The sequence below is a fragment of the Plecotus auritus genome (assembly GCF_963455305.1).
Source record: "Plecotus auritus genome assembly, chromosome: 1".
In the NCBI taxonomy this organism is placed as follows: domain Eukaryota; kingdom Metazoa; phylum Chordata; class Mammalia; order Chiroptera; family Vespertilionidae; genus Plecotus; species Plecotus auritus.
Window position 1 is genome coordinate 79,183,135 of NC_137770.1, and position 24,845 is coordinate 79,207,979.

The following is a 24,845-nucleotide window of genomic DNA, read 5'->3' on the forward strand; positions in this document are numbered from 1 at the left end:
CAGATTTTTACCTTAATTTTAAATACTGTAAAGTCATTCCTAGACCTTATATCATTTCACTCCTGCATACTCTTTAAAAATATGGGTATTTTCTTGCCCAGCAGGTGTGGCTCAGTGGTTGAGCATCGACCTATAAACATCAATGAGGAGAGAGAATCATTAATTGGCTGCCTCCTATACGCCTCCCACCCCCACCCGGTTGTGGACTTGATCCCCAGTGGGGGGGCGTATAGGAGGCAGCCAATTAATGATTCTCTCTCCTCATTGATGTTTCTATTTCTCTCTCCCTCTCCCTTTCTCTCTGAAATCAACAAAAATATATTTTTAAAAATATGGATATTTTCTTATATCAGTGATTCCATATTTTTGTTGCCCCTTCCTCCCAACAGTTTCATATTCAGTAGGTTTGGGGTGGGGCTGAGAATTTTCATTTCTCACATGTTCCCAGGTGGTGCTGGTGATACAGTCAGAGGCCACACATTGAGAAGCACTGTCTTACGTACTCACAATGCCATTATCATATCTAACAGACTTAACAGTAATTTCTTGGTGTCACCAAATATCTAGTCCATATTCAATTTTCCTGATTGTCCCCAAAATGTTGGTTACAATTGGTTTCTTTCAATTATATTTACATTACATTTGCTTACTATATCCTTACATTTCTTTTATATGTTTATCAGACTAATTAGTCTCCCCTCCCTCCCAACCTGTCTCTTTTGTTTACTGCCTTATAATCTTCAAAGTTGCTAAGAGACTAGATTTTAATAGTTTTCACCACAAATAGGAAATTATAAGTATGTGATGTAATGTAGCGTTATGTAATGCTATGGTAATAATCATATTGCAATATATAAATGTATCAAATCTACATTGTAACTTATACAATTTTATGTCAATTATATATTAATAAAAAAAGAACTCCAGTACAGTCCCACATATTGACTTATCTGTTTGCTTGCTCATGTTGCCACTTAACGTATCCCTCTAGCTTCCATATTTCCTGTGAACTGGAAGTCAGTTCTGGGTGTCTGATTACCTATACATTCAGCTCTTTGGCAAGAATACTCCATAGATGGGGCTGGTGTATGGCAAAAATCAAGGTTTAAATTTTTTTTTAAATGTTATTGATTGAGAAAGAGAGAGAGAAGGAGAGAGAGAGAGAGAGAGAGAGAGAGAGAGAGAGAGAGAGAGAGAGACTGATTTGTTGTTCCACTTTTAATGCATCTGTTGGTTGCTTCTTGTATGTGCCCTGACTGGCATATTGGGACGATGCTCTAACCAACTGAGCTACCTGGCCTGGGCTCAAGGTTTAAATTTTAAACTCAGATCTGAAACATACATTTTTGTATATTTGGAACATACATTTAAAAACACTACCTTAATGGGAAGATATGTACACATGTAATACCTTAATCAATAAAAAATAAAAAAATGAAAAAAAATTAGTCTCCAAAATGTTGATGATCAAGGGAAAATTCAGATTAAAACAGAAAGAGAAAGGAGGAGCTAGTACAAAACCCTTGCAGGGTTTCCATTCAGCATCTGCGGAAATTACTGAAACAAGCACAGGAAGAAGGGTGACAGACACAGGAGACTCAAAAGAGGAAAAAAATAAATAAAATAAAAACACTACCTTACCTATTTTTAAAGCATTTAAAAATAATCTATGACCTTTATACTAAAGCATATCTTTCTCATTTGAAAGGTTATGGATCCCCCCCCTTTTTTTTTTCTAAGGAACAAAACAATTTCTCAGATCCCTCAGTAAGCCACCCACCTGGGACCCAGCTCTCAGCCACACTGGTCAGTTTACACACTCAACACAAATGTTATAAAACCCTATACAAGTTAGCATGCATTCCATGAAATGCCTGCAATCTAATGAGGATACTGATTTAGTTTCTAAACTACCAAGGCTACTATTTTGTAACTACTACTGTCTCGACACCCACCTCTAAGCTACTCAGATCCCAACAGAAATGTCCTCTGGTTTATGCCAAGCAGGAGCCTGCCTCTCCAACCAGCACAATTCCCCAGGTGGGTGGTGTCCTGATGGTGAGCAGAGGAAAAACAGAGCAAGCAGTTGGGGATGAAATGTGATCTAATGGAGGAAAGTGATCAAAATAAGCCAGCAAACAGAATTCTTCTTGAGAATAAACTGATTCCAAAAAATTAAAAAAGCATGGATGGCATTTTGAGTCATTTTGGCAGATTAGACTTTTATCAAAATCGTTTATATTGGCAAAATGACTTTCTCAGTCATAAAAGAACACTTATCTAACTGAGTAATTTTTTAAAAAAATTCAAAGGGTAAAAATTCAGAAGGCAAAAACAAAACAAAAATTATACAGTACCAGGGCTCTCCTTAAGGAAATCTCATTTCTTTTCTTTAAAAATTTTTTTTTCATTTATTGATTGACTTTAGAGAGAGAGAGATGAAAGGAGGGAGATAGATGATAGATAGATAGATAGATAGATAGATAGATAGATAGATAGATAGAAAGATAGATAGATAGAACATAGATTTGTTCTTCCACTTATTTATGCATGCATTGGTTGATTCTTGTATGCACCCTGACCCCTCCAATCCCCACCGCTGGTGAATCAGGATGATGTTCTAACCAACTGAGCTACCCCACCAGGGCCATTTCTTTTCTTGTACACACACAGGCATGAGATGGTGTGAAAAGTACAGACTCCTAAGGGTTAAGTGAAATTTCCATGTAATTAGCCTAGCACAGTAGGGCACACTATAATAAACGTTACTTCCCAAGTCTCATTCAGTCTATTTTATAAACCTCCTTGTTGGTGTTTCTAGAATTTCATGCCTCAGCAAGGGAGGGAAAAAGAGCTGCATTCTGGTAGTCAATTGATTAATGATGAATAGATCCGGCTAATCTCTTCTGTTAAAATGGAGGAATAGGAAACATTGGTACATGCAAGCAGAGATAAATAAATTTTGTACACTGTAAAAAAATTTTGCAGTTATTTTTTAAAAATAACTGTGAGTTGTAATAATCAACTCTGAACACCAGAAGGGCATTGATAAAAAACTTTTTATTTTATTTTTAATAAAGGATCTATATTTTATTTTATTTATTATAATATTTTTATTGATTTCAGACAATAAGGGAGAAGAGAGAGAGAGAAAAACATCAATGATGAGAGAGAATCATTGATCGGCTGCCTCCTGCACGCCTCCTCCTGGGGATTGAGCCCAAAACCCAGGCATGTGCCATGACCGGGATACGGATTTTCATGGGCAGGAATTAAATGCTTCAGCAATGCAAAATCTTATGTGTTAAACCAATAAAAAGTACTGCTGGGGAAAATTATTTGTTAACAACACTTTTTGTATTATTACTCATTTTATAAAAACATTGATTCTGGTATAATGCATAACACACTAGACATATCCTTGTTAAAGCAGCATTCTTTAAAAGAGACACTGTTTATTCTGGTTTCACTTGTCCTAGGCATCAAAATCTTGTTTGAACCCTGCCAGCATGGCTTAGTGGATAGAGGGTGGGCCACACATTGAAGGGTTGAGGGTTTGACCCCCGCCCCCCGCCCCAGTCAAGGGCATGCAGGAGTTGGGGCTCATGCAGGAGTTAACCAATCAATAAGTCTCTCTCACGTCAATCTCCCTTCCTTTCTTTCTTCCTCTTTCTTTCTTTCTTTCTTTCTTTCTTTCTTTCTTTCTTTCTTTCTTTCTTTCTTTCTTTCTTCCTTCCTTCCTTCCTTCCTTCCTTCCTTCCTTCCTTCCTTTCTCTCTCTCTCTCTCTCTCTCTTTCTTTCTTTCTTCTTTTATTCTTCCTTCCTTCCTTCCTTTTCCCTTCCTTCCTTCCTTCCTTCCTTCCTTCCTTCCTTCCTTCCTTTTCCCTTCCTTCCTTCCTTCCTTCCTTCCTTCCTTCCTTCCTTCCTTCCTTTCCTTTCCTTTCTTCCCTTTCCCTTCCTTTATTTCCTCCCTCCCCCCTCCCTCCCTCCCTTCTTTCCTTCCTCCTCTCCTCTCCTCCTCCTCCTCCTCTTCTCCTCCTCCTCCTCCTCCTCTCTCTCTGTCTCTCTCTCCCTCCCTCCGTCTCCTTCCACTCTCTCTAAAAATCAATGGAAAAAATATCCTTGGATAAGGATTGACAACAAGAAAAAAATTTCAGTTGAAATAATTAAGGTTTTTTATGTGTTGAAACATTACTCAGGACATGGACTATGGTTTAAGTTATGAAATTGCCTAAATGCCAAATATTTATCATTAGAATTTGGAAGGAGGTTTTTCCACCCCCCCTCCCCCCCACACACACACATATAAGCTCTATAAAATGTTCATTACCGAATCTATTTATGCCAGCTGGGTTCTGGAAATGCAAACATCAACAAAACCTAGCCCTCTATGAAAGAAATTCACAGTCTACTGATTCCAGCTTCTAGAGAATCTACCCATTGGTCTTTACTGAACACTTCTGCAGAAATCCAGCAATCTTTTTGCTATGCTATTACCACAGAGCAGAGTGGTGGGAAAGGAAAGTGAAAAATTTGTGGTGGGAATCAGAAATAATTACTCCCATCTTCACCAGCACATAATATTATGACCATTGTGAATCAGCAATTAAAAAGTAAGTTTTTAAAAATACTTACTGCAGGATAGTAACAGCAAAGCACTTAAAGCTTCAATTAGATCAATAGGAAAAGTGGATGTCAGCACCAAAAAGAACAATTGTACTGGCAGTTAGAAGATCTGAAGTATTTTATCACTAAACAGTTAAAGCACTTTGGATGGAATCTCATTTTCATTACCTGTACCATGAAGGCACTGGGCCAAAGGATCCCTCTCAACTTTAGTATTTTATAATCACAGTCCATTTGGTGCACCCTAGTGACCCGATTGCTCATAGGGTGCCTGACACTGTGCTTGGCATCTTATTTACTCTTCATAAGAATGCTATGCAGTACATTTTGTTATTCACAAAGTAGAAAAGAGAAAACTGAGATTAAGATAGGTTGTGTAACTTGCATTAGACCATAGCAGCAGAATTCAGATCCAAATATATATATATATCTACCTGTGTTCTTCCATAATGCCCCGTTAAAACCTTAAATCCATCCAACCAAGTGCAGAAATGCCATGGGGTTTGAAAACTGTAATTTATTTAGTTTCAATAAATCACAGTCATACCACGTAAATGAAGGACAGAAACACATATATGGAGACTAATGAATGAGATTCCTAGGGAGCTTTCAGAAAGACAAGACAGCATTTCAGTGATAGTCACTTTTCAAAAACAATAATGAAGAAAACCTTCTGTGTTTGGCAACACCAAGCATCAGCTAACATAAGCCAAACCAAGTCTAGATGACTCCTCTGTTATTACAATCACAGAATCAAAATATTTAGATGTGAAAGATTCTCAAAGATAGATTATCCTCAGAGATTTATTCTAAGTTATTCATTTTACCAATGAGCAAATGAAAATACAGATATATTACCAACTTTATTTCAATTACCATGTCAGAGTATTACACTTAACAGAATATCACAATTTACTTAATTAATGATCAAGTAAAAATTTAATTTATTTTACAAGCTTTCACTTTTTACAACATACTGAACACGAGCCTAAATAATTATATTGCTTTAAATGGAGTTGCTTTATTCCCTTGAGTTTAGGTGCTAATGAAAATTAATTATTAATGGTACAAAAGCCACCAAGCAATTGCTTATTGGGGAAATTTCCAGGGCTCCAAAGTAAATACTTAAGTAGCTACTGAAACTCAAAGTCATTGAAAATCCAAATAAGTTTCTTGTTACCTTCAAACTGGTGATGGGAACAGGATATGAAGAAAAGGAAATAAGCATAATTGAAGTTAGAAGATCTGAAGTACTCTATCACTAAACAGTTATAGCACTTAAGATGGAATCTCATTTTCATTACCTGTCCCATGAAGGCACTGGGCTGAAGGACCCCTCCCAACTTTAGTATTTTATAATCACTGTAGGAGGTGACAAATATCAACTAAATCATATTCTCCCATGTGGAGTTTGTACAACAGCTAGCTGCTGGCTTTTTTTATTTTTTATTTTATTGATTTTTTTACAGAGAGGAAGAGAGGAAGGGAGAGGGATAGAGAGTTAGAAACATCGATGAGAGAGAAACATCGATCAGCTGCCTCTTGCACGCCCCCTATTGGGGATGTGCCCGCAACCAAGGTACATGCCCTTGACGGGAATCGAACCTGGGACCCTTGAGTCCGCAGGCCGATGCTCCATCCACTGAGCCAAACCGGTTTTGGCTAGCTGCTGGCTTTTAAAAAATAAATTTAAAATTTTTTTCAGATGCCTTGAAGGTCAATGTCTCCAAAGACTTAACTTTCCTGAGGGATATACTTATATATATTTAAACATGTCAACATATTTCATCTCTCTAGGCAAAGTATACTTCTTTCATTTTTTTCAGGATTAAAAATAAATTCTGATAGTACCTCTAAGCAGCAATACACATGGAAGAAAAGTAATGAATAATAAAAAAAATAACACTTATTTTGTCCCTATGCTCTGTCCACCCATGGTGAAAAGAACCAGCTTATCTGCTTCACCTCTTTAAACTAAGGGTGGGAACCACATCTAATAATATGCTCCACTATAGGTAATGAGTATTAAACACTCTTTAAAATTAGAGTTTAATAATATTATGGTGCCGGGTGGATACTGGGAATATCAGGGGAACACTTTGTAAAGTATATGATTGCCTAACCACTATGCAGCACACCTGCAATTAATATAATATAATATTGAATGTAAACTTTAATTGAAAAAAATTGTTTTAAAGGATAAATTTTTTTAAAGAAAAGAATTTGAAGCCCAGAGAATTAATTTCTTTAAGGTAAAAAAAAAAGAGTTAGAGCTGATCTTGAACTAATTTTAGTGGTTAGATCAAAAAGAAAACAAAGCAAGCAGGACAAAGCATTTGACTTGCAGCTCCTATTTTTTTATTTGTTGTTGTTTCTTAATATGTTTTTATTAATTTCAGAAAGGAAGGGAGATGGAGGGAGAGATAGAAACATCAATGATGAGAGAGACTCATTGATACGGCTACCTCCTGCCCTTGACCAGAATTGAACCCGGGACCCTTCAGTCCTCAGAATGACACTCTATCCACTGAGCCAAACCAGCCAGGGCTGCAACCCCTCTTTTAAAGAGGTCTGATCTTATGGAAGAAGCCACTGGAACTAGTCCATTCACCCACTGAATACATACCAACTAGTCAAGCACTGGACAGTATGATAAATGCCAGAGGCACACAAACATTTTATGATTCCTGTCATCCAGGGGCTCATGATCTAATTAGTGTCAGAAACTTGCCTGTAAACAACGTGTCAACGCCAAGTGTTTTAAATGGAAGAAGCACAAACTCTAACCTGGAAGACTAATGGAAAAGATAACATTTGTGCTGTCTTCATGGATGAGTAGTTTATCATGGAAATAGCATGTGAAAGGCACAGAAGCAAAGAAAGGAAGGAAGGAAAAGAAGAAAAAGATATTATAAAATAAACTTAAAATCATTTTTTACAATCTGATATGTGTGAAATAGGATCTTATTTTATTTGTCATTTTCCTAATTGCTGTGAGACTAAGCATATTCACATACTCATCATTCAGACTTTCTCTTAAGGGAAGTGACTATTTATCATCTACCCCCATTTTGTCCTCCTGGGTAGTTTGCCTTTTATTTATTAATTTGTATGAATTCTTCATATATTTTGGATACTAATTCTTTGTTGCTCATAAGTGCTGCAAATATCTTTTCCCTGCTTTTCTTATTACTTTTTTTTTTTAATATATTTTATTGATTTTTTACAGAGAGGAAGGGAGAGGGATAAAGAGCTAGAAACATCGATGAGAGAGAAACATCGATCAGCTGCCTCCTGCACACCTCCCACTGGGGACGTGCCCGCAACCAAGGTACATGCCCTCGACCGGAATCGAACCCGGGACCCTTCAGTCCGCAGGCCAATGCTCTATCCACTGAGCCAAACCGGTTTCGGGTTTTCTTATTACTTTTAAAGATGATATCATTTGTGACAGTTAAATGAGTTTAAATTTACTTAATTTTAATTTTATATTATTTTAATACTAGAGGCCCAGTGCACGAAATTCATGCACGGGGGGGGGGGGGTCCCCTCAGCCCAGCCTGCACCCTCTACAATCTGGGACCCCTCGGGGGATATCTGACTGCCAGTTTAGGGATCGGGCCTAAACCAGCAGTCGGACATCCCTTTCACAATCCAGGACCACTGGCTCCTAACTGCTCACCTGCCTGCCTGCCTGATTGCACCTAACTGCCCCCCTTGCTGGCCTGGTGACCCCCAACTGCCTCCTCTGCAGGCATAGTCACCCCCAACTGCCCCCCCCCACTGGCCTGGTCAGCCCCAACTGCCCCCCCGCCAGCCTGGTTGCCCCCAACTGCCCCTCCCCCCAACTATCCTGGTGGCCCCTTAGTGTTCCCCCTGCCAGCCTGGTTGCCCCTCACTGTCCCCCCCTGCTGGCCTCGTCGCCCTTCACTGCCCCCCCCCACTGGTCTGATCACCCCCAACTGCACCCCCCTGTGGGCTTGGTAGCCCTATGCAGCCTGCTACTCAGTCGTTTGGTCACCCCTCACTAACCCCCTGTTGGCCTGGTTGCACCATGCAGCCTGCTGCTTGGTCATTTGGTCGCCCCTCACTAACCCCCCTGCCGGCCTGGTCACCCCACACAGCCTGCTGCTTGGTCATTTGGTCGCCCCTCACTAACCCTCCTGCTGGCCTAGTTGCCCCATGCAGCCTGTTTGGCTATCCGTTCAGTTGCGATGGTCGCTTAGGCATAGATAGATGATAGATGATAGATAGATAGATAGATAGATAGATAGATAGATAGATAGATAGACAAATTCACCAATAATTTTCTTTATGGTTTGTGCTTTTAAGAAACCTTTCCCTGCTCGGCTGGTGTTGCTCAATGGTTGAGTGTTGACCTATGAACCAGGAGGTCATAGTTTAATTCCTGGTCAGGGCACATGCCCAGGTTGTAGGCTTGATCCCCAGTGTGGGGCATGCAGGAGGCAACAGTCAATGATTCTCTCTTATCATTGATGTTTCTATCTCTCTCTCTCTCTCCCTCTCCCTTCCTTGCTGAAATCAATAAAATATATATATATTTTAAAAAAGAAATGCTTTCCTAAGACTTACATATTTTCTACAAAAAGCTGCAAAATTTTGCTTTTCACATTTCAGTTCTAAATCCACCTGAAATAGATTTTGTGCATGGCACAAGGTAGCTCCAACTTCATTTTCTCTTTCCATATAGATAATCAATTCTTCCAGCATCGTTTATTGAATAATGTATCATTTCCCAGTCTTTGTAATATCAAGCTGTTGCAGTTAGGATTCCCTGGGAAATGGACTGCGAAGAGATTCCCATGCAGGCTTGGTGGAGAAAGGGAGGGAGGCAGGACTGGGCAGAGTAGGTGTAGCTGCCACAGAGGCCTCAGCTGATCGCATAGGGAGCCCTGAAGCAGGGGTGGCCCTTCAGAGTTGTCCTGCACAAGGCACCGGGACTGAGCTTTTGGACTCTCACACACAGACACGTCACTGGATAGGACTGCCCTTGAGGAGCAGGTGGAATCTCAGGAGAGGCAGCTACTTTGGGCAGAGGGCAGTTCTGAGGGATGAAGTTGGGGTGGGCGGTGGGGAGAGATGGGATGACTCAGCCATGAGCCATCAACCAGCAACTCTCTCAGCAGCTGAGGGAACTAGGACCTTGATCTTAATAGGAGAATTTGGGTGGCACACACAGTATCTTCTACACAGCCTTTGTCATGTATTGCCCTTTCCAATTTTATGGGCTTACTATTCTTTTGGAGTCTTTTTCCTATTAAATAACCCAGATATGTCTCCATTCTGGTCCCCTGCATGTAATCCAATTTGTCAATGGACTCCTTCCAATATATTCCCATAATTACATCCCAAATACCATATTTGTCAGACTATTTACAGTAGAGTAGTACATTTTTGCCCCTGATATCAATATCTATTACTAATGTAGTCTAGCTTTTGCTTTAAACAGTCACATCACCCAACTGCCTCAAAAATCAATATGTTTTCAACTAAAACTGAAACCAAAGTCCCCGATATCCTTTACTGGTAAGTCGATATTTTATTCTAAATGCAGGGTGTTTCCAGTATCCTCTTGAATTCAGTCTTGTTCCATTTAGCTTAGGAAGGATTTAACAAGCTCTGATTCTGTCATCTAACACTTCTTTCTCCATCTCAGTTTTTCTCCAAAGTTGACTAAGAACACCAATAAGATGTTGAAAAGAAAATAACTGAACAGGATTGGGAATGGTGAGGAGCCTTGTGACATGCAAATGATACCTTTCTGCTTTTTGGCACAGATCCATTCATCCACACTCTAAGTGTGCGGGCTCCTGGCTGCAGACCCCGTGTGTCTTTACACAGCAGTTGTCTTCCCAGTCACTGGAGGCAGGGACCTTAGTGTGATCCTTTGTTTCCTTCCTCAACTTTAGAGCCAATCATCTAGTTTTGAGTCCACAGAGTTTTGGAATCTATTTCTTATTATTAGCAACACCAAGACTATTACAGGCCTGTTTGATTCTTACTCCTATTTGCAATTTAGGACATCCCCACTGTTGCCAAAGCTAATTGCCTTGGAATAAAAGCTGATAGCTATTCCCCACCGGGAAGAGATGACGGTAAATAGTGCCCCTGTGGGAAGAGAAGATACATGCAGCTTCCCAGGATGTAGTCTGCTGAGAGCATCCATAGAGTATCCAGACTATTGGGCTCATTGAAGATAATGGAAAGGCGGCAGCTCTTTGTGAGGCTGCGATTTGTAAACATAAAAACAATTCCTCACATTTGTAATGCACATTCATGTATGCTGTCTCCTTCATTCTCACAGCAACTCTGAAAGAGTGATTTTATTAACCCGTTGTTGAGTGTGAGAGCTGGAGAAGTATGTTACTCAGAGACACATAGAGAGTAATTGACAGAGGCAGGATTTAAACGTGGGCTTCCTAATTTCAAGGCAGCTATGAATTAGGAAACTAATTTCAATTAAACAGTTGTGTGAATTATGGTCTATTTAGCACAAAAAGGAAAAAGCCATCTAAAGGCAGAGGGGTTCTGAAAGGACAGTCCCGAATCTCTGAAAGGAAAATATTGCCCAGAAGACACAGGAAGTGATTTTTCTTGTGACACAGAGGCTAAGATGGATCAGCTGCTGCAGCTGAGAAGCAAACGCTTTCCTGATTTGGGCTCTCTATAAGATTAGTCATACTTTATCATATGACTTTTCAAGACATTTGCTCTTAAAGGAATTAGAAAGATGGCAACAAAATAGTAGTGCTGTTCTTTAGAATAAAGCTGCAGATGTGTGATCGCAGTATCATAATTACTTACTAGATGGAATCCTGCAACTCCATAATATTTGCTGATAACATAAAACTGGTTGTAAAAGCTATATACTCAAAGCCTAATGGATGCTTAAAGACAATTTGGAAAAGTAGCATCTTGGACCACATGGCAGCAGCTGGCACTTGGAAGGTATAGGTAGTTATTTGAAGACATCTGTATTGATATGATTAATGGTAAAAAAAAAAAGTTGTGATCACAGTAACAAATGTTAAACAGGAAACTAGCATTCTACCTTCAAGAATAGCAGTTTAACTTCCTGTATTAATGCAATGTACAATGTCAGTAGGATAATACAAAAACAATAGACTTTTCATGTTTACAAGTGTATAGGTCCCTATCTCTGATACAGTCTATAATAATTATTACAAAAATGGTTAAGTGGGAATTAAATTGTTTCTCAAGGACAACTCATCTATATTATTTCCCTTTAATAAAATATTTGCACTTACAAGATTGTGAATTCATTTAACAAAGCTATACTTAGTATAATAATTTATGTTTTTACCTTGGTCTCCACTAATGTGGCTAAAGATGGAGAGCTCAGCCCCACCCCTAGGAATTCTGATTCAGTAGGTCTGGAGGATGGGGCCCAAGAAACAGCATTTTAACAAGTTTCCAGTTCTGGTTAATAACACTGAGTGCTTAGAAAACCACACTTCTTTATAAACACCGTTCCATAGCACATTGACCCTCCCTTTAGTTAAAATTTCAAGTAATCACATCTCATTTTGTCACAGTGAATCTCGTATTCACAATAAATAAAAACCCATTCAACAATCAGTATTTATATAATACTAGAGGCCCAGTGTACAAAATTTGTGTACGGGGGGGCAGGAGGGGGGCAGAGGGTGTGTGTCCCTCAGCCCAGCCTGTACCCTCTCCAATCTGGGATCCTTCTCACAATTCAGGACTGCTGGCTCCTAACCACTTGCCTACCTGCCTCCCTGATTGCCCCTAACCGCTTCTGCCTGCCAGCCTGATCACCCCCTAACCACTCCCCTGCCAGCCTGATTGACGCCTGACTGCTCTCCTGCCAGCCTGATTGTCCCTAACTGCCCTCCCCTACCGGCCTGGTCACCCTTAACTGCCCTCCCCTGCCAGCCTGGTTGCCCCCAACTGCCCTCCCCTGCAGGCCTGGTTCCCCCCAACTGCCCTCCCCTGCAGGCCTGGTCACCCCCAACTGCCCTCCTCTGCCGTCCTGGTCACCCCTAACTGTCCTCCCCTGCCGGCCATCTTGTGGAGGCCATCTTGTGTCCACATGGGGGTGGCCATCTTGTGTGTTGGAGTGATGGTCAATTTGCACATTACCTCTTTATTATATAGGATATGCTCTAAGCTATATCAAATGTGATGCTGTGTATTAGAGATACAAAGGTAAATAAAGCTTGGTCTCTCCTTCCATAGAGTTTATATTTAGATGGACATGCAAACAAATAATTATGGTGTAATGCGATAATGTATAAAGTTCTATGAAATTTTTCATTCTACAATGAGGGATGTTTTATAATAGAGATAACATTTAGAACTTTTAAAAGACTTTTTATCTTGAAATAATTTTAGACTTACAAAAAAGTTGAAAAATAGAGAGTTCCCTATACCCTTCCCAATATCATGCAAACATTTACATAACCAAGGTTAGGATGGATTTTGAAGAATGCCTAGGAATTTATCAAGAATCTCATGTAAAGAAAACATTTATGAATAAAACCACTGACTTATAAAATACTATAATAGTATCTAAATATTTTTGCAGAACTATTGTGCCAAGCCTTTTAAATATATCACATAATCCTTAAAACTCATAAGTATTTAAAATATTATATCTATAACCACTCCCATTTACATACTGAGGCTGTTGCCAATCTTCTGGTAGGTAGCAGAGCTGGAATTTGACACTGAAGTGTTCAGCTTTCGCACACACACTCTCAACCAGTACACTGTGATTAATGATCCAGAAATGGAGAACAGTCTATTGTATATACACATTAGGTTACATTAGGGAAGGCTGTGGGGACAGTGTCTGACAGTGGAAGGAGAAAATAAGACCAGAAAGAGGATGTAAAGCCCTAAATAATGGAAGGATACTGTGATAGGCAGAATTCTAAGCTAGTTCCTGTCCCCTGGGGGACATGCCCAGAATAATCCCCTCTCCTTAAATGACAGCAGAACCTGTGAATATGAATGCATATCACTTCCACGATCCAGTTATGTTATACAGCAATGGCAATGACAAAGGAATTCTGCAGATAGAATTGTGGTCCCTGGTGTACTCACACCACTGCATTGGTTTGGGCCTCAAATTCTCAAGCCATTTTCTAGACCTAATTACTCTTTTCCTGGCCTTGATTCCTGCTTCCACTCTTGGAACCCTGTCCCACACTGTAAGGATCCTGCTCTGCTAGGTAATAACAGGCGTTTTATGGGCAAATTAATACAATGAGTTTTGTGCAATCACATGGCCTCAACTTATATTTGCATTGTATATTCTCACAACAGTGCTTTCACACAGAAGGCAAACTTTAATGGTGGACACCAGGCATCCAGTGGGGGGGTGTTGCAGGACCTTTGAATCAGCCTAGAAGAGCTCCAAGTAGCTGCCCAGTCTTCTGGTTCACGGGTGGGTCATAAAGTATCTTGGAGCAAATGTGCCGCCCTTTGATCATGCATAATACAACATTGCCGGTTAATCTGTGACCAGCAAAACACAGGACATGGTAAGCTGCCTCTGGTTTCCATTTCAAGTTTGATCACTTGGCTACACCTCAGTGACTGCTGTTGACAATAAAGTTAAGTTTCATTTAAGATTAAAAAAAGGTCTGTTGTAGTAAAACTGATTATGTTGTAAAATTATTCCAATTAAAAGAACAGTTTCTTTGTTTACACAAAAATTTGGCTTTGAGAACCCAAGTTCCATTTAATTTCAGCCCCATCCCCTGAGCATATTCAGATTCTTAAACCTATGCAGAGATGAATACTTTTAAGGTTAGCTTAAAAATAAAGCATCATCTACCAAACTAACATGATAGTAATCACATAATATGATATGAAACCAATTTCATTCTGTTTAACGTAGGATAGGTGGGGAAAATTTACCCCTGTTACTGGTTTGTAGACCAAGTTTTCTTATCATCCATTCATTCTCCCACTTATACATTCATTTAATGAAACATTCATTGAATATGTGCCATTGTCAGTTACTGAACATGACTCCAGGTAAATAATGAGGAGCATGACACTGTTACTGTTTTTTATTTTAAAAAATAAGAAAATATCTGTTTCAATTCTGACATACTCTATCACCAGCAGAAACAGGTTCCAAATGAAGAAGGGACACAAAGAGTATGGCAGGGACAAACCCACTTCACGCTGCTGTATGGCAGGGCAGCTAAAGGGATTCCCAGCCATTCTGTTTAACTGCTCCTGGGGCAATCTGTCACTCATGGTCACTGCCTTGTCACTTGTACATTGGAGGGTGTTTTTTGTTGTTTTTTAAAAATCCTCATCCGAGGATATTTTTCCCATTGATTTTTAGAGAGAGTGTAAGAAAGAGGGAAATACAGAGAGAAACATCGATGTGAGAGAGACACATCGATTGGTTGCCTCCTGCACATGCTCTGACCAGGGCCTGGGCCAGGGAAAAGCCTTCAACCATGGTATGTGCCTGCCCTTGACTGGAATCCAACCCAAGACTCTTCAGGCCACAGGCTGATGCTCTGTCCACTGAGCCAATCCAGCTCAGGCTGGAGGGTGATTTTTAAAAAATATATTTTTATTGATTTTTTTACAGAGAGGAAGGGAGAGAGTTAGAAACATGGATGAGAGAAAAACATCGATCAGCTGCCTCCTGCAACCCCCTACTGGGGATGTGCCCGCAACCAAGGTACATGCCCTTGACCAGAATCAAACCTGGGACCCCTTAGTCCACAGCCCGATGCTCTATCCACCAAGCCAAACCAGTCAGGGCTGGAGAGTGTTTTAAATTAAAGTCAACAACCAAGAATTTAAATTAATTTAATGCAGATTGACCACCAAGGAACTCAAATCATCCATTTGAAGTATAAGACAGGGTCCTACATTCAAAAGCTTGATGGGAATTCAAGACTGACATAGAAAACAATGAGAGAATATTATAAAAATATACTGTATATACTAACTAATAATCTATATATATAAAAAGCCATCAACTATAATGCCATAATGAACCTAATGACCAGTCGCTATGACACCCACTGTATCCAGCAAAGTGGCCTGATCAGGGGGTGGGGATAGCTGGACTCTCCCACCCCAATCAAGGGCAGGGCCAGCTGGCCAAACACCCTCCCTTCTCTCCCATTCCCCCCAGCCAGCCCCACCCCTGATCACCAGACCCACCATGATAGGCCCACAGCTCCCCCCCACCCCCGGACCACCCCACCCCTGATCACACCCCCCACCCCAAATAGAGAGTGGGGCTAGCCGGCCAACCTACTGCAGCCTCTCCCACCACCTGGCCCCACCCCAGATCAGCCCCCCCACCCCGATCAAGGGCAGGGCCGGCCAACCAATCACCCATGGCCTTTCCCCAGGCCACTGGCCCCCAATCGGCACCCCTTACCCCATTCGGGGTTGGGGCCAGCAGGCCCACTGCCCACAGCCCCTCCCCATGGCTGCCCCCAATTGGCCCCCAACCCCATCGGCGGCGGGGCCTCCTGGCCAATTGCCTGCGGCCCCTCCCCCCAGATGGCCCAGCCCTAATGGGCCCTGATCTGGGTGGGCCAGCCAGCCAGCCTCCTGCCATCTCCTCCTCCCAACAGGCCCAGCCCCGATCCACCCTGATTAGGGCCGGGCCAGCCAGACCCCACCTGTGCATGAATTCATGCACTGGGCCTCTAGTATGGAAATAATAGAGGTCCAAAATGTATTGTCTTCACAAAAAATAATATAGATATGAGGAGGGACCAAATTATTATTAGTTGAAAAAATTGAAAAAGCTTTGTAGGGGAACTTGTGACTTCAGGTGGCTCAGAAATAACTGGTAGGAAGAAAGAGGACTTTGGTTTTTCTTATGCTATATCACCCTTTAACTTATGATTTCATAATGGAATGATATTAGTATTAGAAATGCAATTTTAATTTCTTTTTACTTACTTTAATTGCAAAATAAAATTTCACTGATTAAATTCAAAAGCTATTGAGTGAGCCAGTTTCAAGCTAGACTGTGTAATTTTTTAAAAAATTCACTGGAAAATCAAAATTAACCTACAGAAAACAATGAGACCAAAAAATGCTATTTAAGTGACTTAAAAAACAGAAGTAAATGTAAACGCTTTCATTGAGAACAAGTCAAGAAATCCACAATGAATAACCAGTTGTGAGCTATTATTTGTAGCATCATTGCATCACTGAAAAACACCAAAAAGTAAATTATTAAATTTTTTTCTGAGTCAACACTGGTCTATAATTATAATAAAACTATTATTTTCTAATATTATATGAAGTATTTTCATCAACATCATGTTACTTGATTCTCAAAAGAACCCTATGAATGTGATATTATTCTTTCCAGCAAATGCAGTCAGGGGAGTAGCAACCAGGTGCAAAATTGCTATTTCTCTGGCTCTACCAATGCTGGTGCTCCCCACCCCTCCACAATTTCTCCTAGTCATTCTAGGAATCACATGTGCTCTCGGATGCAATCCTCCCATCATCACTGCTGCTCTCTCCTGTTCTGTTCCAGCCGTGGGCAAACTACGGCCCGCGGGCCGGATCCGGCTGTTCTATCCGGTTCTCTTGCTCTCCCCTCCACTCCTTTACTTTGAATTTATATTAGTTCACACAAACACTCCATCCATGCTTTTGTTCCAGCCCTCCGGTCCAGTTTAAGAACCCATTGTGGCCCTCGAGTCAAAAAGTTTGCCCACCCCTGCTCTAGACACTGCTAGAATCGTCACCTGGGCTTTTGCAGCTAAGGTGCCAGATGCGTTCCCACTGCACTACTGCCCTCCTCCCTCACTTGTCCTCTTCTCCTTAGTATGAGGTAAAGACTGGTTCACTCCACCAGATTCCCAGTCACACTGCTTCAACAGCACCTCGAGTAGGGATTCTTCATCCCCAAGTTTGTTATACTGTTATGAGACCCTGTCTTCAATATCTGAAGGACATGTTAGTAAAATTACTCTGTAACTTTCTGCACTGGTTTTTTTCATTGCAGCCGTCTCTCCCCACCATCCAGGCATGAGTCCCTGAGAGCTGGGTCAGCAGAAAATCTGGAGGACATCCGTCATGCTATTTTTACTATTGTTCCTCCCCTGATGTTGATACCCTCTCCTGTGCCTCAGATCCTGCTTTCCAAGGATGAGCTCTGCCCGGTGACAGTCTTCGGAGCACTGAGGCAACAAGCTCTCATCAGGTCTAACCATCTCATTATCCAGACATGCGGAGACTCCTGTCTGAACCCCAGGCAGTCTATGTTTAGGCTTAAGCCACATGTGTTATTTGCTCTCTCTCCACAAGCCTTCTGGGCTGACCTGGAAACCAACAACTTTAATCAGTCACAGAATTATTTTAGGGGCTTTCTTCCCAAATGCAAAACTCTGAGCCAAAATTTTAACTAAGACTTAAAACAAACAAAAAAACCTATACCACAACATTTTAGAACAAAATATGTGTAACCTTTATGATCCAACTTACTGCCTTAAGTTGAGAATAAAACTGTCACAGGAATCACAAAAATCTGAATCTCAGTATCTGAAGCCCTCACTCACTTGCTTGGTAGGAAGTGAGGTCTTCTTCCTCCCAGTTATGCCCTCCAGGGGGCCCACAAGTTTCCATGCTTGGGAGCCTGCGGCCCTTGCCCCCTGGGGCTCTGTTACTCTGTCACTCTGCCGCCCTTGGGTTGCTAACAACCTCTTCCTGACCTCTGTAGCGGGGGCTGTGCTCTCCCTCTGGTCAGAAAGTTTCTGCTTCTCTCAAATAGCTCTTCCACCTGCGAAACCACTGGGCTTCTGATGACAAAGTCATTCCTTCCTAGAGCGTAGTTAGGGCCCTCCCAGGAGTTTGAGAAAATATCTGTACACAGACTTTTGGTCCAGACTTGTTCTCACATGATACTTCCCTTTCCATTGTTCATTGTTCCTACCTATTATCGGGTTTCCTTCAAAGACCCCACAGGTCCTTCTACATCCTAAACATATCTGAATCCCAATCTGACGTGGTTTCAAGTTCTTTCCTATAAGGCATGGGGCCACAGAGACAGCCTCTGGCCCATGTGCGGGAGCAATGCATGACTGTGGGGAACTCCAAGGACCTTTGGGAGAGTGAAGAAACTCTGGAGCATGATCTGGCGGGCACAAAGGAATGCTGAGGGATGGTATGGCCTAATGTCACCCCCAGAGGCCACAAAAGTGCACTCAGTAGCATGGGTTGATTCCCATTTAAGAACTAACAGAAGTTATGATCCTTGTAAGTGATCAGAGAGTGAAGTAAAATAGGCAGTGAAGGTCATTTACCTGATTAAAAATAAACAACAAGAAGAAAGTGGGCCCAGAGTCGGTGTGTACTGTTTTCAGAAAGCACCCTCTCCCAGAAGGGTCCATGAAGAATAAAACAAAACATACAGCTTCAATATTCAGTACTTTACTTTGTCAACTTGATTAAATGCTTGTAATTCAATTATAAGCCTTAAAATTTGTCTTTTTTAATGCCCCCAAGCAATGATGCTATGAGGCATAATAGTTGAGTCATGTGAAAATATAGGATGGGGCAAAAGTAGGTTTATAGTTGTTCCTATGGAAAATAATATAATTGTTAATAAATAATAATACAAGAATAAACTGTGTTTCGTACACTCACAACTGTAAACATACTTTTGCCTCACCCTGTACATATGCAATAAATCTTCAAATTTTAATCTCTTTTTATTTTAAAAATGGTTTTATATCTCCTTTTTTTAATGGTCTTTTCTTTTAGATTTTTCAATGGCTATTACTTTTAATCACAGTGTTAATTCTGCCATTTCTATATTTCTTCAGAATCACTTTAGATGGATGTATTTGGCTTAGGACCATAGACTGCCACCCTTGCTTTAAATCTCATACTCTGAATCCAAGAATAAAAAAGAGACAAATAAAAAACAATTCCATAGAAGGTGTTATCCTTACGGCACAACTGGATACTAACCTGGGAAAAAATTCATTTACGTAAAGCTGGTTTGGGATTTTAAAATATCAGATCTTGGTCATGGACCTGGCCTTTAAAACATATTCTCTTTTGAAAAACAAAATCTTATTAAGAGAAGCACTTTATTTTATATAGAATCTGACCTCAAAATATAAATTGTTCATTTGTAGAAAATCTATTTAATATTTCATATGCAAATTAGTTACTCTTAATTTGACATAATTGGGGAAGATATTTTTAAATTATTTTTGTGCTTTGCATGAAAAGCAACCAAGCACAATGTGTTGTCAATAACTGGTAAACATAAGAGCTATGCATTTAAAAACCAGATAAACCTTTCTGAATTCACAGACTGAAACCTGCATCAGAAGATCTTCCAATTCTTTCACTTCCTCTATATTTGAACTTTAAACAATAAGACAATTGACCTAATTAAACTGAGAGGTAGAAAGGTCAAACAACAAAGAAATGAAACAGTGCAATAATTATTTATTATCAAGATAACCAGTGTTCTATAACAAAACATATACTACACATACACACATCCTTCTTTACCTCATTGCTCATTTAAAATACCATTCTATCTTTCTACACTTTTTGGTCCTCATGGCGCAGTCTATCTGCATTATCTTGTCTCACTCTTGCCCTCCAGATCCACCCTCCACCTTTCTGCACATGCTCTTGGCTCCAAAGACTGACCTTTTAGATCACATCTACCAACTCCCTTACACTTTGCCTTACGGTTGGTTCAGTTAGAGGAGTTTTCTAGGCAGAAGATCAAAGAAAAGTGAGGCCAGGATATTTATTCCCACAACTTCCTCTCTGCCAGGCGCCTCTTCCGCAGGCCACTGTTCCTGCCACATGGTCCTCCTGATTCAGCTCCCTTGTCAGGTTCCAGTGACCCAAGCTGCTTCCCTTGTTCCTTCAGATCTGGGGATGTCGGTTACCTGTCAGGACCCTGTCTAACCAAGGAGCCTTTCTAAACTTCCTTCTTCTGTTGGTTTCTGGATAATGCTCTGTCCTCATCCAGTCTTACCTCCCTGACTAGCCCTTTTTGGGCATTGCTTTCACAGGGCTCCAGCAATCTGAATTTCCCTTCATAACAATGCTGTGTATCAATGCTGAACTTTTGCCTCATTAAAGGATATGGGTAAAATTACAAAAAAGTGTGGTTTAGCTATAATCCTACCATACACGCACATCACTCTAGGAGTATCTTTTTTCTTTAAAAAATAAGTTTGGCTCAGTGGTTAGAGTGTCAGCTCATGCACTGAAGGGTCACAGGTTTGATTCCCAGTCAAGGGCATGTATATGGGTTTCAGGTTCGATCCCTGGTCCCAGTTGGGGCGCATGTGAGAGGCAACCAATCCATGTGTCTCTCACAATGATGTTTCTCTCTCTCTCCACCCTCCACCCCTCCTCTCCACTCTCTCTAAAAATCAATGAAAAACATATCTTCTGGTGAGGATTAACCAAAACCAAAAAATAAAAAAAGTAGTTACAAATCACTCTTTAAAAAATCATAGGTGACACATTCACCACAACCAGTGCGACAATGTAAATATAAATAAAGAAAAAAGTGAGTGCTTTCCCCCAGTGCTTCTGGAGCCTTCACCTCAGTCCCCACCTTCTCCCTGCCTTGGCCCTAAATACAGCAGTGAACAGCCCGGCCAGTCTTCTCTGTACCTGTCTCCATGATATTCAAACCCAGACCAAAATATATATTCATACATGGAGAAGGTGATACACTCTCTACAAAAACTGAGAGCATGTTACTAGATGTAGATCTAGTTCGCTACCTTAAATAGTCTCATAATATTACAGAGTATAAATATACTATAATTTATCTAACCATTTCTCTACTGATGAAAATTCAAAATTTTTTCAGCTGTCTTTGGTACTACAAATAAGCTGCAATAAATGCCCTTATGCATATATTCTTATTAGTGCATCTATTTATGTAAGCTAAATTCCTAAAAGTAGGTTGCTAAGTCAAAGTTATATATATTTCAATTACTTAAGTAATTTCACTTATTTTCTTAAAAGTATATAGCAATGTATTTCCTGTCAATTTAATTCCTTATTTGTTTTATATGGATATAAGATGGTATATGCAATTTTTGAACATTATTTTCTTTCTTAGCATTAATTACAGATAATTTTCTATATGTTTTCTGCAATAATCTTTCTATATACTTCCTATAGTAATCTTAACATCTGTCCATTAATGTTGTAAAGCTTCTTTAAAATTTTATTGGAATTACATAAAACTTCAATATTACATCTACTCCCCTATAATATATATGTAGAGAAGAATTAAAGGTTTGACAGTAGTATTAGATATAATAAAATCTATTACACATATGCCTCTCAACCCTCAATCAGTTGACTTAACTACATCTTTTCATGGGCACAAGAATTGGACAAGTGAGTCACAATATCAAGAAGAACTATGCCTGGGGCTTATGCTTCCATCACCACCCCAGTGATTTCAATCAAAGGAAAAGATCACGAGATGGCTGAGGAGCACACTGAAGCACTGGGCATTTTCCTGAGGATGGGGAGCCAAGTTCCATGTGATTCTGCTGGCTTTAAAAGGGTCTACTGAAGATCAAAGGTAAAAGAAACCATCGAAACAGAAAGGAATTCAGCCCCAAGGCTGCTGCTATGCAGGCTTGCACAGCTAGAGTCTCTCAAGGTTTGAGAAAATACCACAAAGGCTTGGGAACATTCTACAGCAGTTTCCATCCCAAAATAAAAGACCATAAAACCAATTCTAAGGTGGGGGAGCGGGGGAGAAGAGGAGGATGAGAAGAGAAATCTGGCCACTATTCATTGTTAGTATATTCTCTATTTGATCATATCACCACCAGATAAGAAAGTCCTGTGTGTACCCCTTGGAATGGAGAGTCAGGAAAATTACAATGCTAACAGGATGTGGGCCAATAGGCTCTGTGATACCTCTGTGCTATCTCCTCTGTGGATGGTGATGTTGGCTTTAACGGCTTGGTCCTGTGAGAAGGAGAAGCAGATTTCAGTCTTTCCTGGGAATTACTACTTGTCCATAACACTTAAGAATCTTCCAACTGGAAATGGGTCTGATTACTTTTGCCAGCCTTAATCTCCTACTAAAGCAGTTAATGGGAGCTTTCAATAATGCTAATCACATCACTTCAGTAAAATACCTATGTGTTATTTCCACAGGAAATAAATGTCCACAGACCATAAACTCAAACTGGTAATAGCTGACATGGGAGAGAGGGGGGAGGTGGATGCAGATAAAGGTGCACTGTGCAGTGACAGTAAATGAATTACAGAGCCCTCCTCTGGGCTGTGGGGACTGCCTGAGGCCTCTGCTGGGATGAGGTGGGAGGAAAATAAAGTTAAAAAGGCAGCTGGAAGCAGGGAAGTCCCCCTGTCTGGACCCACCAGCTGCAGGAAGTCACTGATGGATCCAGAACAGGAAGAGGACTCATGGCTGCAGAAAGGGGGAATTAAAGAGAGGGAAGGGGACCAGAACATGGGATAGAGATCAATGATACTATCTAGAGAACTCCCTCCCTTAATGATTTTCAAAGGAGGGCCAAGATAAGAGCTAAAATTTGGATGTCCTGGGGGAAGGTCCTAGCAAAAAGGAAGTTATCCAAGCCAGAAAAAATGGTCCCTCACGCATCCCTATTCTCCTTTCCCTTTCCAACTCCTTTCATAAAGTTGGAAGCACAGGGGGTGTCCCTGCCAAGGAATCACTGTTATTCTAATGACTGGCTCAAGATCCCAATAGAAGACCTGGGACCAAAATAAAGGGAGTGTTTGAGCGATTGTATGGAAAAGCCAAGGAAGGAAGTGATCATCTGTTGAGCGTGCCCGCAGTGGGCTCATAGTCAGTCACCTAGAAGCTGAATGTCCTCTGGGTACCTGCCTTGACCCACGTACGGCAGAGCTTTTGTAATATCTTTTATGTAGAAAAAGAACAACAAAATAAAAAGATAACTCTAAGTTAGGGGGAAAGGTTTATGGATGCTCAATGTATGTATACTTTCTGGATGAGGAACACACAGAATCCTAGAATTTGGTGATTTCTAAAAAGAATCTTCAGAGTGAAGCTAGCCATTCTGCACTCACGTCTCCAAGAGTCTCTCACCTAATAGTTGTAGAGAGCTTACGTTCCAAGTATTTCAAAGTATGCACAGGGAGAAAGAATTTTCATCACTAGGGTTTCAGGATACATGCTTATAAAATCTACAATTCTATGGCTTTCTTGATGACACAGATTGGTTATATTATGAAAGAAGCAAGTGTTATCAAACTAAGATCAATATATTGCAAAAACAAGATGAAACCATTTACCACATTGTTTAAGAGCCAGCCCCTGGACCAATGACTTAGAAACATTTATAAAAATGTCAAGAATTCAAAATAGTCAGAAAGCTTTTGAAGTTTTTCTTTACTACATAAATATTTTTATCTCAAAAAATTGCCATGATGTTTGCTCTAACCTGTGAGAGACCATATATTATGTTACAAACTATTCCCTAGACAAAGCATCAACCATATGCTGCTAAAGCACCGCTGAAAAAGAACCTGTTATCCGCACGATGGCACACAAGACCCTGCGCATCTGGCCACACTGGCCCGGAAAATGTAATGAATACAGGAGTGGCGCTTCTTACACACTGCCGTTTTTGGTCTTATTGGACCCACTTACAGAAGCCCCATACACACTGCCGTTTTTGGTCTTATTGGACCCACTCACAGAAGCCCCAAATTATGTTCATGTAAAATTTTAAATCACATTAAGCACATGAGCCAGATTGTCTCTGTAGCACCTTTTGCATAAGAAATGATGTTGCACCAGGAGTGGTAGGAACCCATAAATAAGTTATAACTTCAGAGCAAACATTGCTTTGTGCTCCTTTAGGAGATTAAAAAATAGAGAAATTAAAAAAAAAAATCTGACCTAATTCTCTTCAAATTAAACTAAATTCATCTCTCCTCTGGTAAAAACAAAAGAAGTTTTTGTCATAAAATAATGATGTTACAAAGGTGATTAACTAAAAAGAAAAACAAACAACAAAAACTTCTAACAACAGACACAGCGCACTTTTGTTCTTCTCCTCAGAGAATCCCAACAAACTCAAGCCACTCAGCAGCACCACCAGCAAAATTCAGGCCAAGGGGCCGATTACCCAGGGTTTGCATCAAAGGCAGAGACAAGTTGCTAC

At 40.5% G+C, this 24,845-nt stretch overlaps 1 protein-coding gene across 1 annotated transcript in view; it reads right to left on the minus strand.

The window, feature by feature from the left end:
* The window catches only part of FMN1 (formin 1), a 444,801-nt gene that overhangs the window by 379,227 nt on the left and 40,729 nt on the right, over positions 1 to 24,845 (minus strand). The gene's annotated exons all lie outside the window — the stretch shown is intronic.